This window comes from Prionailurus viverrinus, chromosome D1 (genome assembly GCF_022837055.1).
Source record: "Prionailurus viverrinus isolate Anna chromosome D1, UM_Priviv_1.0, whole genome shotgun sequence".
NCBI lineage: Eukaryota > Metazoa > Chordata > Mammalia > Carnivora > Felidae > Prionailurus > Prionailurus viverrinus.
In genome coordinates, this window is record NC_062570.1 from 12,584,991 (window position 1) to 12,601,544 (window position 16,554).

The following is a 16,554-nucleotide window of genomic DNA, read 5'->3' on the forward strand; positions in this document are numbered from 1 at the left end:
TCTATACATTACTCAGTGCTCATCATGATAATTGTCCTTTTAATGTCCTTCATCTATTTCATGCTTCCCACCCCCCCCCCCACCTCCTCTTTGATAACTATCAGTTTGTCCTAGATAGTTAGGAGTCTGTTTTTTGGTTTGTATCTTTTTTTTCCCTTTGTTCATTTGTTTTTCTTTTTTTTTTTTTTTAATGTTTATTTATTTATTTTGAGAGAGAGAGAGAGAGAGCACAAGTAAGGAGAGGGACAGAGAGAGAGGAGAGAGAGAATCCCAAGAAGGCTCTGTGCTGTTGGCACGGAGCCTGATATGTGACTCAATTTCACAACATGAGATCATGACCTGAGCTGAAATCAAGGGTTGGATGCTTAACTGACTGAGCCACCCAGGCACCTCTCATTTGTTTTGTTTCTTAAATTCCACATAAGAGGAGATCACATGGTACTTGTTTTTTTCTGATGGACTCATTTCCTTAGGATTATATCATCTAGATCCATCCATGTTGTTATAAATGGCAAGAGTTCATTCTTTTTTATGACTATTATACCATTGCACATGTGGGTATATATATGTGTGTATGTATATACACACATCACATCACACACAAAAATAGACACACACACACACACACACACACCCCACATCTTTATCCATTCACCTATCAACAGACACTTGGGTTGCTTTCATATCTTGGCTATTGTAAATAATGCTGCAATAAACATAGAGGTGCATATACATTTTTGAATTAATTTTTTTTAATTCTTTGGGTAAATACCCAGTAGTAGAATTACCGGATCATATGGTAATTCTATTTTTAAATTTTTCCATACTGTTTTCCAATGTGGTTGCACCAGTTTGCATTCCACCAGTAGTGCAGGAGGGTTTTTTTTTCTCTATGTCTTTATCACACACCATTCTGACATATGTAAAGTGGTATCTCATAGTGGTTTTGGCTTGCATTTTCCTGATTCTTAGAAAATTTGAGCATCTATTTATATTTCTATTGGCCATCTGTATGTCTTCTTTGGAGAAATGGCTCTTTATGTATTCTCATTTTTTTTTTAAGTTTGTTTATTTATTTTGAGAGAGTCTATGAGTGTGACTGGGAGAGGGGCAGAGACTGGGAGGGAAAGAATCCCAAGCAGGCTCTGTGCTGACAGCAGGACTTGATCTCATGAACCGTGAGATCATGACCTGGGCCAAGATCAAGAGTCAGATACTTAACTGACTGATCCACCTACATGCCCCAGATGTCTGCTCATTTTTAAAATTGGATTATTTGGGTTTTTTTTGTGGGGGGGTACTGAGTTGTATAAGCCCTTTTATATTTTGAGTATTACTCTCTTTTCAGGTTTGTCATTTGTAAATGTGTTCTCCCATTCAGTAGGTTGCCTTTTTGTTTTGTTGATAGTCTTCTTTGCTATGCAAAGCTTTTTGTTTTGGTGTAGTCCCACTAGTTTATTTTTGCCTTTGTTTCCCTAGCCTCAGGAGACATGTCTTAGAAAAATGTTGCTAAGGCTGATATTAAAGAGGTTATTGCCTATGTTATCTTCTAGGATTTTATGGCTTCATGTTTCACATTAAGGTCTGTAGTCCATTTTGCGTTTGTTTTGTGTATGGTATAAGAAAGTGGTCCAGTTTCCCACACTAGTTACTGAAGAGGCTATCTTTTCCTATTGTGTATTCTTGCCTCCTTTGTGGTAGATTGAGTATATAAGTGTAAGTTTTTCTTTCTTTCTTTCTTTCTTTCTTTCTTTCTTTCTTTCTTTCTTCCTAAATAAACTTTTTAAATAAACTTTTTAAAGTTTATTCATGTTTATTTTTGAGAGAGAGAGAGAGAGTGCGAGTAGAGGAGGGGCAGAGAGAGGGAATGATAAGAATCCCAAATAGGCTTTGCACAACCAGTGCAGAGCCTGATGTAGGGCTCGAACTCACAAACTGTGAGATAATGACCTGAGCCAAAACCAAGAGGCAGACACTTAACTGACAGATTCATTCAGGTGCTCCCCAAGTGATTTGTTTACACTCTTTTACCCTATTTTCTTCCTCTCCACTACTATATATTTGTTTATTAAATTATTTGCCTTTGTGTTTACTCTTATTTAGAAATGTATGTTTTTCAAAAAATAAGTTTTATATATATATACTATAATATATATATAACACTACATAGTATATATTATATACTACATATATGTATATGTGTGTGTTATATATATATAGTATGTAGTGTATATATAGACTATAGTATATAGTCTAATATATTGTATATATACTATATGGGATGAAGTATAGTATAATATAGTATATACTAGATATCATAGTATATAGTATATACTATATTTATTATATATAACATATATACTATATCTAATATGGCTTATACAGTAGTATATATTTGTATATAACCTTTTTATTAAAAATATTTTTAAAATATGTATAAATATATATAAAATATTTAATATAAGTGCATATGAGTATAAGTATTTTAATACATATGTATATAATGTCATTTACAATATTTCTTTGATGTCTCAGTCTAAAATATTTATATTCTGTTTTCCACCTGTAATCTCCATAGTTTTATTTTGTGTTTGGCTAGTTGTATAGTCATGTGGATTTGGTAATTGTCATCATTTTGTCTGTAAGAGTTCTTACCATTTATCTGTTGTTTAGCTGAAGTTGATCTTGTACAGTTTTTTTTTTTTCAATGTTTATTTATTTTTGGGACAGAGAGAGACAGAGCATGAACGGGGGAGGGGCAGAGAGAGAGGGAGACACAGAATCGGAAACAGGCTCCAGGCTCCGAGCCATCAGCCCAGAGCCCGACGCGGGGCTCGAACTCACGGACCGCGAGATCGTGACCTGGCTGAAGTCGGACGCTTAACCGACTGCGCCACTCAGGCGCCCCGATCTTGTACAGTTTTAAAAGAAGAGCTCATAGAGACTATATCCCATGAGTTTGTTGTAATAATTAGATGTTTTAAAAAGGTGGAACCTGGGGCCCCTGGGTGGCGCAGTCGGTTAAGCGTCCGACTTCAGCCAGGTCACGATCTCGCGGTCCGTGAGTTCGAGCCCCGCGTCGGGCTCTGGGCTGATGGCTCGGAGCCTGGAGCCTGTTTCCGATTCTGTGTCTCCCTCTCTCTCTGCCCCTCCCCCGTTCATGCTCTGTCTCTCTCTGTCCCAAAAATAAATAAACATTGAAAAAAAAAAAAAATTTTAAAAAGGTGGAACCTATAAATAACTTGAGATTTATTTGATATGTGGTATAAGGTGAGAATACAAATTAACTTGTAACCTCCAGGAATGTGTGATATCTACTGACATAATTTTGATTTTACTCCTTTAACCTTTGGGAAGATGAAACTGAGACTTAAGAATTAACAAATTAAGAATTAATATATGCTTTCCTTTGAGGAAACAGACTTCAAACAGAAAAAAACAAACATGTTTCATGAATATGAGGGTGTAGGGGAGAAAATAGTTCAAGTAATTAACCACAGAACCTATGTTGGGAAGAAAAGGAAATTGGGGCTAGCAGGGGTCTTATAATTTGAAAGGGGTTGGAAGAATCCAGGAAAACTGTGCTGGGGACATAAAAGGCATTCAGTACATTTTTGTTTAGTGAATTAGTGAATTCAAGGTTTCTGGGAGGCATAATAAGAGTGAGAAGCTAAATACGAAAGAGTAAGAGTCTGTGGTTTGAACGTGTAAGGAAGTGTGAGGTGTCATTTGGAGATGACAAGGTTCAAGGTGTGGCCATCAAAGTGGGTTGTCAAAATATATGAGGTGTAAAGGTCACTGTTGCTGGGGGACACAGTCGCCAGAAAGCTCAAAGTTTGAGTTGGTTTAGATGTGAGATCTCAGTTCTTTCAGGGCACTGGAAGGATTGTGGGGAGAAGATGAAGACAGCCAGCTGCCTACTTAATTAGTCAGTGAGTATGGGGGAGCAGTCAAGTCTGTGAGGTAGGTCCTATCTTATACTCATTTTATACATTAGGAAATGAAGCAGGGAGATGGTAAGTAATTTGCCTAGGTCCATAAAATTAACAACTTCCAGCGTGATGATTCAAAGATGGGCAGTCTGGCTTGCAAGCCTGTGATCTAACCGTTGTGCAGTCCCTCGTGTGTGTGTGTGTGTGTGTGTGTGTGTGTGTGTGTGTGTGTGGTGGTGGTGGTGGTGTACGTGTTGCTACTTTATATGAATAAAACCCTAGGGGTTGGTGTGGAAACCGAGCAGCATGAAATGCCTGGATTCTGTCACATCCACCCAAGCTGTCCTGTGGGGCAGCTCAGGGAGCTCTTGAACTCTATTCTGTCTGTATAGTTTCGAAAAAGAGACTTTTCCATTCCACAGTTACCCTCACACAGCTGGGTCACAAGGGGAGGAAACTGACATTTACAAAAACTCTTAGGCATCTCAAAAACCATGATATTTCTTTAAAATATATTGAATAATATATCCATTTGTTTAACAAACATTTTAGAATCTGTCTTGTGCTAGGTATATAGTACATGGCATTCAAGTTCCCTACTCAAGAGTAATTTAAAATTTAGTTGGGGACTTGAGTTAAGGCAAAGTAGGTTTAACTCTATCCAGCTCATTTATTTTGGTCTCCCAGGCTACCAAGTTATGGATGAACTGAGGGAATATTGTTTTTCTTAATTAAAAAAGACCACAGTACGTCACCAGTCAATTTAATGCTATGTTCTTTGTCTGGCCCAGGGTAGATTGAATACTGAGAGAGGTTATATTGAATAAGTAGAGTAACAAAACCTTTTTTTTTCTTCCAGTCTTTGCGAATCCTGTCCATTGTAAAAATGATTCACACATTTTTACATACATACGTATGTGTGTATGTACGTGCATACATAAGTACCAGTGATGTTTTAAGAATCATCTTATTTGAAACAAGACCGCAAACAAGAGAGGGACCGCCTACTAAAATACATGAAAGATGAGGCCTTTTGTCTATGCTGTTCCTTCTGGAATGCTTTTCTTTTAGGTTGCTCTCCTTGTACCTCCTCTTTTGCATCCCTGAATCCTACTCATTCTTCTCGTCTTCTTTTAGATTTCTCTTCCTTTATATCTATTGCAGTAGCTTGACATTTACTGGTATTCATTCTTGACAGTCCGTTTTATGAGGACAGGGACCACAGCAGTTTAATGTTATATCCCCATCTTAAGGTCATTATTGAGTAAAAAAAAGTATGCATTTAATGAATGATACTCAGAACAGAGCCTTGTTCTTCCTACAGTTGCTTCAGTATCTTCTCTGTTGGAATCTTTTAGGTTCTCGATATGTATCATTAGCATAATCGAAAAGGAGGGAAATAAAAAAAAAACAAGGTGATTAGTGGCTGTAGGTGAATTTTGTTGAAAACCTGGGCTTCCTCATGCTTAGACTGTTTCTCCATTTCCTACATTGTAATGTCTGCTCCATATCACTCCTCCCTAACCCAGGAAGGAGTAGCTGTAAAAAAGTGTCAACAGTGATTCTAATTGTAAACAGAGTTTTGACCCCATCACCCTTCTTCTTCTTCTTGGATGATTGTGGTGCTTACTCTTTTTTACCTTGTTTCTCTTCCTCTCAGCTTACAGAAGATTATATTAATTTGATTTTTAAAATGGGCCATGTCCCTTTTCTGTGTTCTGTTTTACAACATGTTCTGGAAGTATAGAGATGCAGCATCATTTATTTGACAAATACTGATCGATGCTATTATGCGTGTGCTCCTACCTAAAGAACTAGAGATGAAGAAAAGCATTCCAAGGATGGTGCTGGGGTCATGACTGTGCATCTCTGTGGAGGGGTGTCTTCTGTGGTCTGGAAAGATGGAGGAGGACAGAGAGAGTTGGGGTTGGGGAGCAGGAAGTAGAGGAAAAGGAGTCTTGAGCAGGAAAGGGTATTCAAATGCTATGTGGGGCCACTTGGGAGACTTTGAATACCATGTTTTTTTTGTGTGTTTGTTTGTTTGTTTTTTGAGAGAGACAGCGTGTGAGCAGGGGAGGGGCAGAGAGAGAGGGAGACATAGTATCCGAAGTGGGCTCCAGGCTCTGAGCTGTCAGCACAGAGCCCGACTTGGAACTCGAACCCATGAACCATGGGATCATGACCTGAGTTGAATCTGGACGCTTAACTCACTGAGCGACCCAGGCACCCCTGAATCCTGTGTTCTGACAAAAGTCTCAGCTGTAGCCCTGGTGGTTCTACTCCTATAACTTTGTCTCTGCCAGTCCTCTTTGTCGTAGCCACACAAGTGCCAGGAGGATACACAGATTGTGGACTAAAGAGTGACCCTAAAGAATATTGGGGATGGAGTTCACAAAGTACATAGGTACCTGAAAGCTTCAGACCTTCTGAGAGGTCAGATGGATTCTGCTCATGTGTAGTGGTGGAACTGATGCCTTCCTACATTGTGGTAATAAACCTTCAGGTTGAAAATGGCTCTCAGCTATTTGGTATTCACCTTTGCATTGGCACCCCTTCCTTACCAAGTGCCAGTCACCATGACTGAGGCTTCGAGATCAGGAACAGTGGCAAGAAAGCTGTGCTCCACAAAATCAGCCGAAGTCTGATGAGAGGTACAGAAAATCTTAGGACTGGCTCAGCATGTTCAGCCATGTAGCCATGGGGCCCTTGCTTTCTAGCTTTTATTGGTTTAGGCTGGAAACAAACTTAGATGGCCAAGAAGCCACATGAGATATTTCAGTGAAGAAAACTCCTGTCTTTAAGGAAGATGTTGCCAGCTACCAGCCTTAGTTGAGGACTGAAAAAATAAACCTTGACGAAAAAAGCATGTTTTTACTGCGGATAAAGGTAATTTGCTTTTGTGAATGGGATTTTTGCATGTTTTTAAAACATTTTTGGAAGATCTTGTGGATGTATCTTGAAATTAAGATCTTCGTTGTTGGAAATAGAATGGGGCAATATTGAGGAATGCGGAAACCATCTTTTGGTCTGTGTTGAAGCCTTAGTATGTCAAAATATCTTGACTATTCCAGGGGAGGACTCTGAGTTAAGGGAAAGTGTTTTGGGAAAAAGGAGAAAGGAAACTTATCACTCACTGTTTGCAAATTAACTAATGTGTCCTAATAACAGGGCTGATATGTCTGGTCTTTACAAGTCCAGATCTGTCAGCAAGACCCCAAGAACAAAGCCAGAACATCTAAGCATAATGTGACCAAGGTTGCAGACAAGGAGACAGGACTAAGTTAACAATTTTGAAAGCACAGCCCATACACATTTTGTGAGCCTTATTTATTTATTTTGAGAGAGAACGAGAGAGAGATTGCAGGTGCATGTGCAGAGAGAGAGAGGAAGAGAGAATCCCAGACTCCACCCTGTCAGCACAAGCCCCATGCAGTTCTTGATCTCACGAGCCCTATTGTTTTTTTAATGTAAAATTTTTGATATGTAAATCATGTATGTGGTTCCAAAATGGTATAAAAAAGCATAAAAGAAGTTTCATTTCTATTCATGTTCCTTCTACTCTGAAGTTTACATGCCTTTATATGAAACTTTTTATTAGTCTTTATATTACAGTGGGTTTTTAAATTTAAATTTAATTTTTTAAACTTTATATATTTATTTTGAGTGAGAGAGTGAGAGATTGAGAATGTGAACAGGGGAGAGGCAGAGAGTGAGAGAGAGAGAGAGAGAGAGAGAGAGAATGAATCCCAAGCATGCTCCTCACTGTCAGCACAGAGCCTGATGCGGGGCTTGAACTCATGAACCGAGCCAAAGTCAGATGCTTAACTTACTGAGCCACCGAGGTGCCTCTACGATACTAAAGATTTTAAACGATATATTTACAATGGATCAAAAAGTACCAAATTTCTAGGATTAAATATAATAAAACATGTTCACATTCTCTATGCAGAGATACCATGCAATTTTGATTATATTGTCTAATTATTGCACCTCTGCCAAAAACTTTTAATTTTCCTATGTTGAGCTTGTGTTATGTCACCTTCTAAATTTTTATATTTAGCTTCTTGGTTTTCTTTTTCTTTTTCTTTTCTTTTCTTTTCTTTTCTTTTCTTTTCTTTTTTTTCAATATATGAAGTTTATTGTCAAATTGGTTTCCATACAACACCCAGTGCTCATCCCAAAAGGTGCCCTCCTCGATACCCATCACCCACCCTCCTCTCCCTCCCACCCCCCATCAACCCTCAGTTTGTTCTCAGTTTTTAAGAGTCTCTTATGCTTTGGCTCTCTTCCACTCTAATCTCTTTTTTTTTTTTTTTTTCTTCTTGGTTTTTTTGTAAGGGAGTGAGCAAATAACCAGAAACAGTTATTTCTGTTCTTTCTTTTTATTGTTTTTTATTCATTATTATTATTTTTTTTTACTTCTGTTCCTTTCTGACATGGAACACCACAGCATTGTTGAGTAAAAGTCATTCATATTTTCTTCCTGACATTAACAGAGAGTGTTTGTTATATTTCTTTCACTAAGTGATATTTATTGCAGTTTTCTAGTAGATAAACTTTCTCAAGTTATAGGAATTTTCTCCTTTTTCTTTAGTTTTTCCCTCAACCTCCAAGGAATTTGTGTTCAATTCTTCCAAGTTTTTTCCCTTCTTTTTTTATTGAAATAAATTTAACATAGTGCTATATTAGTTTCAGGTGTATAATATAGTGATTCAACAGTTCTGTACATTATCCAATGCTCATCAAGATAGGTGTACTCTTAATCCCTTTTATCTGTTTCACCCATCCTCCCACCCCCAGCCACCAGTTTGTTCTTTGTATTGAAGAGTCTGTCTCTTTCATTTGTCTTTTTTCTTTGTTTATCTGTTTTATTTCTTAAATTCCACATGTGGGTGAAATCATATGGTATTTGTCTTTCTCTGACTGACTTATTTCACTTAGCACTATACTCTCTAAGTCCATCTATTTTGTTGCAAATGGAATAATCTCATTCTTTTTTATGGCTAGTGGCATCCTATTTTATACACACACACACACACACAGACATATATATATATATATATATATATATATATATATACACACAACATATATACTTGTATATACATGTACCATGTCCATTCACCCACGGATGGACACTTGGGCTGTTTCCATGTCTTGGCTATTGTAAATAATGCTGCAATAAATATAGGGGTGCATATATCTTTTTGGATTCATGTTTTCATTTTTTTTGGGTAAAGACTCAGTACTGGAATTCCTGGATCATAGGTAATTCTATTTTTAATTTTTTGAGGAACCTCCATACTGTTTCCACAGTGGCTGTACCAATTTGCATTCCTACTAACAACGTGTGAGGGTTCCTTCTTCTCCACATCCTTGCCAACATTTGTTGTTTTGTTTTTGATTTTAGCCATTTTGACTCGTGTGAGGTGATATCTCATTATAGTGTTGATTTACATTTTCCTGATGATGAGTGATGTTAAGCATCTTTTCACACGTCTGTTGGACATCTGTATGTCTTTGGAGAAAAATCTGTTCATATTTTTCATTGGATTTTTTTTTTTTGGTGTTGAGTTAAGTTGAGTTAAGTTCTTTATACATTTTGGATATCAAACCCTTATTGAATGTATCATTTGCAAATAACTTCTCCCATTTGGTAGGTTACCTTCTCATTTTGTTAATGGTTTCCTTTGCTGTGCAAAAGCTTTTCATTTTAATGTAGTCCCAATAGTTTATTTTTGTTTTCATTTACCTTGTTTCAGGAGACATATCTGGAAAAATGTTGCTGTGACCAATGTCAGAGAAATTACTTGCCTGTGCTCTCCTCTAGGCTACTTATGGTTTCAAGTCTCACATTTAGGTTTTTAATCCATTTTGAGGTAACTTTCGTGTATGTTTAAGAAAATGGTCCAGTTTCATTCCTTTTCTTGTACCTGTCTAGTTTTCCCAGCAGCATTTATTGAAAAAACTGTCTTTTTCCCATTGCATATTCGTGCCTCCTTTGTCATAGAGTAATTGGCCATATAATCTTGGGTTTATTTCTGAGCTCTCTATTCTGTTCCATTGATCTATGTGTCTGTTTTTGTGCCAGTACCATTCTGTTTTAATTACAACTTTGTCGTGTATCTTGAAAACTGGGATTGTGATGCCTCCAGTTTTGTCCTTTTTTTCAAGATTGCTTTGGCTTTTAGGGGTCTTTTATGGTTCTAATACAGGTTTTAGGATTGTTTGTTCTAGCTCTGTGAAAATGCTGTTAGTATTTTGATAGTGATTGAATAAAATCTGTAGATTGCTTTGGGTAGTACTGACATTTTAACAGTATTTGTTCTCCCAGTCCATGAGCATGGTATATCTTTCCATTTGTGTCATCTTCAGTATCCTTCATCAGTGTTTTATAGTTTTCAGAGTACAGGTGTTTCACTTCCTTGATTAAGCTTGTTTCTAGATATTTTATTTTTGTGTGCTATTTTTGTAAGTGGGATTGTTTTCTTAATTTCTCTTTCTGCTACTTTATTATTAATGTACAGAATGCAACATATTTCTGTATGTTGATTTCATATTCTGTGAACTTACTGAATTCACTTATCAGTTCTATAGTTTTTTCTTTAGTGGAATATTTAGGGTTTTCTCTATGTAGTATCATGTCATGATAAAATTTTCCTTTTTCCTTACCAATCTGGATGCATTTTGTTTCTTGTTCTTGTCTGATTGCTGTGGCTAAGACTTCCAGTACTGTGTTGGAAAAAAGTGGTATGAGTATAAATCTTTATCTCATTCCTGACCTTAGAGCAAAACTCTGTTTTTCGCCATTAAGGATGATATTAGCTGTGGGTTTCTCATATATGGTTTTTATTATGTTGAGGTTTATTTCCTCTAAGCCTACTTTGTTGAAAGTTTTTATCTTGAAAGAATATTGAATTTCATCAGATGACTTATCTGCATCTATTAAGATAACCATATGGTTTTTACCCTTTTCTTGTTGATGTGAGGTGTCATGTTTGTTGGTCTGCACATAAATCCCACTTCATTGTAGTGAATGATTTTTTAATGTATTTTTGAATTCAGTTTGCTAATATTTTGTTGAGAATTTTTGTATCTATGTTCATTAGAGATATTGGCTTGTAATTCTTTTTTTTTGTAGTATCTTTATCTGGTTTTGGCATCAGGATAATGTTGACCTCATAGAATGAATTTGGATGTTTCCTTCCTTTCTTTTTTTGAATAGTTTGAGAAGAATAGCTATTAACTCTTCTTTGCCTTCTTGGTAGAATTCACCTGTGAAGCTGTCTGTTCTTGGACTTTTGTTTGTTGTGAGTTTTTTGATAATTGATTCAATTTCATTGCTAGTACTTGGTGTGTTCAAATTGTCTTTTTCTTTTTTTAAATGGATTTTTTTTTAAATTTTTTTTCAACGTTTTTTATTTATTTTTGGGACAGAGAGAGACAGAGCATGAATGGGGGAGGGGCAGAGAGAGAGGGAGACACAGAATGGGAAACAGGCTCCAGGCTCCGAGCCATCAGCCTAGAGCCTGACGCGGGGCTCGAACTCACGGACCGCGAGATCGTGACCTGGCTGAAGTCGGACGCTTAACCGACTGCGCCACCCAGGCTCCCCCAAATTGTCTTTTTCTTTGTGATTCAGTTTTTGGAGGTTATATGTTTTTAGGAATGTATTCATTTCTTCTAAGTCATCCAGTTTGCTGGCTTATAATTTTTCATAATCTCTGATAATCCTTTGTATTTCTGTGATGTTCGTTATTAATACTGCTCTTTGATTTGTGATTTTGAGTCCTCTCCTTTTTTTTTTTTTTTAGTCTGTTTATTTATTTTTGAGAGAGAACTTGAACAGAGGGGAAGGGCAGAAAGAGTGGGAGACAAGAGAACTTCCCAAGCAGGCTCTGTGCCATCAGCATGGAGCTTGATGAGAGGCTCAAACATATGAATTGTGAGATCGTGACCTTGCCGTTTACTTAATTGACCGAGTCACCCAGATGCCCCTTTCCTTTTTTTTTGATGAGTGTGGCTTAAGGCTTATTAGTTTTATCTTTTCAAAGAACAAGCTCCTGGCTTCGTTGATTTGTTCTTTTTTTTTTTTTTTTTTAATTTCTATTTCATTTGTGTTTTAATCTCTGTTATTTCATTCTTTCTCCTGTTTTTGGGTTTTGCTTCTTTTCTTTCTAGCTTTAGGTATAAGGATTGGTTTTTTATTTGAGACTTTTCTTCTTGAGGTAGGCCTGTATTGTTATAACCTTCCTCTTAGAACAACTTGCTGCATCCTAAAGATTTCACACCATTGTCTTTTTATGTTCATTTATCTCCATGTATTTTTATTTTTTTAATTTTATTTATTTTTTTTAAATGTTTTCTTTATTTTTGAGAGAGAGGTGGGGGAGGGGCAGAGAGAGACACACACAGAATCCGAAGCAGGCTGCCTACTCAGCGCTGTCAGCACAGAGCCTGATGCAGGGCTCGAACTCATGAACTGCAAGATCATGACCTGAGCCAAAGTCAGATGCTTAACCGACTGAGCCACCCAAGGGCCCCTCCATGTATTTTTAAAATTTCCTCTTTGATTTCTTCATTTATCAGTTGGTTTTTTAAAATTTTTATTTTAAAATCTATTTTTTCTTCCACATTTTAATGTAAATATCAGTTAACATACAGTATAATATTAGTTTTAGGCATAGAATTTAGTGATTCAACACTTAACTACAACACCTGGTGCTCATCACGAGTGCCCTCCTTAATTCCCATTACCTATTTAACCCATAACCCCTGTCTACCTCTTCTCTGGTAACCATCAGTTTGTTCTGTATAGTTACGAGTCTGTTTGTTGGTTTTCCTGTCTTTCCACCTCTGGCACCATGTTTTGTTCTTTTTGTTTTTGTTTTTGTCTTGTTTCTTAAATTCCACATATGAGTGAAATCATATGGTATTTGTCTTTCTCTGACTTATTTCACTTAGCTTAATACACTCTAGCTCCATCTATGTCATTGCAAATGGCAAGATTTCATTCTTTTTGATGGCTGAGTAATAATATTCCATTGTACGTATATACCACATCTCTCCTTTATTCATCAAATATTGATGGACATTTGGACTCTTTCCATAATTTAATGATTGTTGATAATGCTGCTGTACACATCAGGGTGCATGTATTCTTTCAAAATAGTATTTTTGTATCTTTGACCCATTGATTGTTTTGTATCTTTGACCCATTGATGTTGATAGCATGTTCTTTAACCTCCATGTGTTTGTGTTCTCTCCAGATTTTTCCATGCAGTTTTACATGCAGTAGTTCATACCATTGTGGTTGGAAATTATGCATGAAAAGATTTCAATCTTTTTAAATTTGCTGAGACTGTTTTTTTTTGCCAGTATGTGATCTATTCTGGAGAATGTTCCATGTGTACTTGAATGTGTATTCTGCTGTTTTTGGGTGGATGGAATGTTCTGAATATATCTGTTAGCTCCATCTAGTACAATGTGTAATTCAAAACCATTGTTTCCTTGTTGATTTTCTGTTTGGATGATCTATCCACTGATATAGGTGAGGTGTTAAATTCCCCTACTATTTTTGTATTACTACTTGTTTCTTTATGTTTGTTAACAGCTGCTTTATATGTTTAGGTGCTCTCATATTGAATGCACAAATATTTACAATTGTTATATCTTGTTGGCTTGTTCTCTTATGATTATGTAATGTCCTTCTTTGGCTCTTGACAGTGTTTGCTTTAAAGTCTCTTTTGTCTGATATGAGTTTTGCTACCCCAGGTTTTGTTTTCACTTCCATTTGCATGATAAATGTTTTATCATCCCTTCACTTTCAATCTACATGTATCTTTAGGTCTGAAATTAGGCTGTTGTAGACAGTACATGAATGGGTCTTGTTTTTTATTAAGTCACCCTATGTCTTTTGATTGGAGCATTTAACCCATTTATATTCAAAATAATTGTTAGGTATTACTTATTGCCATTTTGTCACTTGTTTTATCGTTGTTTTTGTACTTTTTCTCTGCCCCTTTTTTCTCTTGCTCTCTTGTGGTTTGATGGCTTTTTTAAGTGACATACTTGGATTCCTTTTTATTTTTTGCAGGTTTTTTGATTTGTGGTCACCATTAGGTTTATATATAATATCTTGTGCATAGAGCAGTCTATATTAGGATGATGGTCACTTATGATTGAACCCATTCTAAAAGTGCTCTAAAAGAGAGAATTTTTACTCTCCCCCTACCATGTTTTAGGTATATGGTGTCATACTTTATGTTCTTTTATTTTGTGAATCCCATGACTGATTTTTACAGATGTACTTGATTGTACTCTTTTTGTGCTTTAACTTCCATATGGGATTTATAAGTGATTAATCTACCTTTTATGTTCATGTGTACCTGTGAATTTTTTTCCTTACTTCTGCATATGGTACTTTCTTTCCACTCAAAGAATCCCCCCTTTAACATTTCTTATAAGGCTGGTTCAATGGTGATGAATTCTTTTAAGTTTTGTTTGTCTGGGAGCCTCTTTATCTTGCCTTTTATTTTCAATGATAGCCTTGCTGGATAGAGTATTCCTGGTTGCAGGTTTTTTCCTTTTAGCACTTTGACAGTATGTTGCCACTCCCTTCTGGCCTGCAAAACTCTGCTGAAAGATCAGTGTATAGCCTTATGGGGTTTCCCTTGTATGTAACTGTTTTCTTTTGCTGCTTTTAAAATTCTTTATGATGACTTCTTGCCATTTTAATTACTATGTGTTATGTGGTGTAGACCTCCTTGGGTTGATTTTTTTGGGTTTCTCTGTGCTTTCTGGATCTGGATGTCTGTTTCTTTTTCCAGTTTAGGGAAGGTTTGAGCTACTATTACTTCAAATAAATTTTCTGCTCCCTTTTCTCTTTCTTCTTCATCTGGGATCCCTGTAATGCAAATGTTATTATGCTTGATGGTGTTGCAGAGTTCCCTTAACCTATTCTCATTTATTATTGTTCTTTTTTCTTTTTCATGTTAAGCTTGGTTGCTTTCCATTATTCTGTCTTCCAGCTTGCTGATATGATCTGTTTCCTTTACTCTACCATTTATTACCTGCAGTGTATTGTAAATTTCAGCTATTGAGTTCTTCAACTCTGGTTGGTTCTCTTTCATATTTTCCGTCTCTTTGTTGAAGGTCTTACGGAGATCCTCCACTCTTAAGTCCAGTGAGTACCTTTATGACCATTACTTTAAATTCTCTATCAGGTGTATTGCTCATCTCTGTTTTATATAGCTGTTTTGCTGTGATTTTGTTCTATTCTTTCATTTAAGACATATTTGTCTATCTTCTCGTTTCTTTTTTTTTTTTAACGTTTATTTATTTTTGAGACAGAGACAGAGCATGAATAGGGGAGGGGCAGAGAGAGGGGGAGACACAGAATCTGAAACAGGCTCCAGGCTCTGAGCTGTCAGCACAGAGCCCGACGCGGGGCTTGAACTCACCGACCGTGAGATCATGACCTGAGCCGAAGTCGGACGCTTAACCGACCAAGCCACCCAGGCGCCCCGCTCCTCCTTGTTTCTTCTAATTCACTGTTTCTGTTTCTATGTGTTAGGGAAGTCAGCTACATTCTCTTGCTCTTGAAAGTAGTGGCCTTAATAAAAAAGAGATCCTACAGTGTCCTGCAGTGCAGTGTTCCCCTGTTCACCAGAACCTGGCACTTAGTCATGTTTCCTGTTTGTGTTGTGTGTACCTTACTGTTGGGCTGATGTATGTTTGCCTTTAGTCTAGTTATCTGCAATTGTTCTCTTTGCTCATTGTAAGCGGAGTTTACTCCTTGTGTTATTAGTGGGCCAGTCTGGGGCTGCCTTGGGCTTGAGTCAGACCAGGCATTTGCCAGAGCTGAGGTAGAACCAAAATGCAGTGTGCTGTTCCTGTGTCATCCTCCTGTGAAGTTTTGTTGGTGGGTGTGGCCTGTAGTGAGACCAGATGTCTACCCCCAGCCCACTACTGGGTCCACAGCTGGAGAGGTGTGTATGGTTATCTTCCCCTCTTGCTGGGGTCAGAATCACTTTGGTGTTGTGCTAGCTCCTTCTTGGGGCTGCTTGCACACTACCATGTTGGTAGCACTGCTTTGGATGGACTCCTGCCAAGGGCACATTGGAGGAGATGGATCCACAGGAGAACACAGGGGCAGATCACAAGGTACCAACAGGGCCTGCCTGTTCTGCCACAAGAGGCGATCTGCAGCCACCTGGGAAAACTCCCACTGATGCTGGATTGCAGGGGTGAGTCCACAGAAGAGTGTGGGCCTAGGGCATGCTGTTAGCAAGCTAGGTGGAGGGTTTTCATGCTGGGCTGTTTCTGGCAGATGTCTGTGTATCTAAGCTGGGAGGTGGGAGACGGAATGGCATCTCCCAGATCTTTTGTCTTAGAGAAGTCTCCCAAAGATCTCTACCCCTTCAGCACATACTCTGAGTTTAGTAAACAAATTTCCCTCCTGTATACCCCAGGCATTTTTCAAACTGCTGCTTGTCTATTGTATCTCAAAAGGGCTGTTTGTTGTGCTGCCTCTTTAAAGGCAGGGACTCCCTTTCCTGTCACCCTTTGGCTCTCCCTGAGCTGAGCCTGTTTTAAAGTTCCAGGTGTTAACACCACTGAT